General features: G+C 37.3%; 1 protein-coding gene across 3 annotated transcripts in view; it reads right to left on the minus strand.

Moving 5' to 3' along the window:
• Window positions 1-2,221: 2,221 nt before the first annotated feature.
• trim105 (tripartite motif containing 105) overlaps window positions 2,222-2,500 on the minus strand; it is a 31,009-nt gene continuing 30,730 nt past the window's right edge. For all 3 annotated transcript variants that reach the window (XM_081383141.1, XM_081383140.1, XM_081383139.1), the window contains one exon: window positions 2,222-2,500. This exon is cut by the window's right edge and continues 1,754 nt beyond it. The gene's annotated coding sequence lies outside the window, so the exon portion shown is untranslated.

Here is a 2,500-nt window from a genome sequence, read left to right on the forward strand (position 1 = left end):
CTTATAAAGTCAGAATTGCGTAAAATAATGTCGCAATTGCGTCTTATAAAGTCAGAATTGCGAGATATAAAGTCAGAATTGCGAGAAATAAAGTCGCAATTGCTTGTTATAAAGTCAGAATTGCGAGATATAAAGTCAGAATTGCGTGAAATAAAGTTGCAATTGCATGTTATAAAGTCAGAATTCTGACTTTTTTTCTCGCAATTGCGACTTTATATCATGCAATTCGGACTTTATAACACGCAATTGGGAGATATAAAGTCAGAATTGCATGATTGCAGAATTTTTTACCCTTAGAATTGGAATTTATATCTCACAATTCTGAGAAAAGATGTCAGAATTGCGAGATATAAACTCGCAATTATGTGTTATAAAGTCAGAATTGCGAGATATAAAGTCGCAATTGTGAGATTAAAAAAGTCAGAATTCTGACTTTATTTCACGCAATTCTGACTTTATATCTCGCAATTCTGAGAAATAAAGTCAGAACTGCGAGATGTAAACTCGCAATTTTAAGATAAAAAGTCGCAATTATCTTTTAAAATGTTTTATTCTGTGGCGGAAACAAGCTTCCATAGGTGTGAGTTCATGCTCTGGTGGAGGCAGATTCGCTTTAACTAGTTTTTTAGACTTTTTTACTTCATCGGAATGGTACGAAACTTTAAAGGTTTTGGCACTTGCTGTGTGAACAAAAAAAATAAATAAAATAAAATCATGCACATGACTGGAACAGGTTAAATGGTCCTGAGAGAAACAGTGCCGCTTGAGCTCCTCGCGGTCAGAAATCAGCGCACTGTAAATGAGTGAGAGAGTTTCCTCTAGTGGAAGCGTTTGGTACTGCAGCCGAACACACTCTCACTGAACGCTCATTCACTGAGAGATCAGCCGCACATCTGGAGCACCACTGGCTTACAATCATGGCTTTCATTTTCTAGCAGGTTTAGAGTAAAACATGTTTGTGAAAATACATATTTCATATAAAAATTGAAAATAGTATTTTTGCATGTTTTTCATAACAATAAACGTAAAATTCTTTAAGCTCACTTTTTAAAACTTGTTTCACTTCATCAATAATCTGCCGAGTGTCGTCTCTGAAATGAGATCAAAACTGAAGTCTGAGCGCTGAAGCATTCAAGATTTACCACAGTTTAAGTTGGAAATTTAATTTTCAGGTCTATGCTCAAAAAAGGGAATAAATGGATTATAAATACAGCATAAATATAATGTAGTATAAAAAAATATTAAATAAAAAACATTATCAAAATAAAATATAGTACATTTATTTCATTGACAAAAAAATAAATAAAAATTCAGTCATATGTGCCCGACACACGGAGAGCACCAGAGGGTAATTATTCTCTTAATGGCAAAATGCTCCCTTTGCCCTTTTTGAGAGCTTTTTAGAGAGACAGCATTTGTGAAAATTAGACTTCCAGTAACCATGATAATGTGGAGAGGCTGTACCTGTAAACATGCAACATCTATCTGTATTATCATGTTCAGCACTGGATGAAAATATCAGCAGGACTGTAGAAAGGGAAGCGGAGCGCTGGAATGTTAATAGGCTGTTTAAATCATGGCTCAGTGTTTAAAGGCAACCTGACCCTGTGGAGGAGGGCTGAGCAGTGACTCAAACACCCCGAACCTCAGTCCCAGGACGGTGATCGTGCAGTGAGAGGGCTTGCTCTGTGTGTGTGTGTGTGTGTGTGTGTGTGTGTGTGTGTGTGTGACCCCTTGCAGGAGGCAGGAGGAAGAGGATGTTGATGCACTTTTCCTGCTCCGACAGATAATGCCCCATCCTTGCTGTTTTCTGCATCCGGGATGCCACAACTCACCCCCCACACACACACACACACACACCCACACCCACACCCCACCCCCCACACACCCCAAACCGGACAGACTTTATTGCCCAACTCCAACCCTTCCAATTTAAATATGAGATGTAGGGGTGTAACGATTCCCTCATGTCACGATTCGATACATATCACGACACTGAACTCACGATACCATATTATTGAGATACTCCATGACATATGATGAAAGGTTAACAAAAAATGAACTGTTGAAATTTGGTGTTACATTGTGTGTGTAAATGAATATTCTTGGACTTGGTGCTGAAACCCAAAGCACAGGACAATAGAGACACCAGAATAACAATATTCATGATTCTGAAGATGAAAACACTGAATTATTGTAGATGAATATGCTTGAACTCTTTCACTGGCTAGATATATTTAATATAATGTCGGACACTTTTTACAGGTAACATCAGACATCTGGCATTATCAGGACACACACATATTCCCCCAGCGCATTATTATACATTATATTCAACATTATATACAGTAGTTTAATGTAGAACTGACACTAAAACTCTGAAAACTTGGTTTTTTTATTACACAGTAATTTTTATTTTAGGTGAACAGCAGATTGCTGTATTTTTGTATTGTGATATATTGTGACACGATATATTGTAATGAGATGTACTTGCGGGTGA

This window comes from Scardinius erythrophthalmus, assembly GCF_964197995.2.
Source record: "Scardinius erythrophthalmus genome assembly, chromosome: 13".
In the NCBI taxonomy this organism is placed as follows: domain Eukaryota; kingdom Metazoa; phylum Chordata; class Actinopteri; order Cypriniformes; family Leuciscidae; genus Scardinius; species Scardinius erythrophthalmus.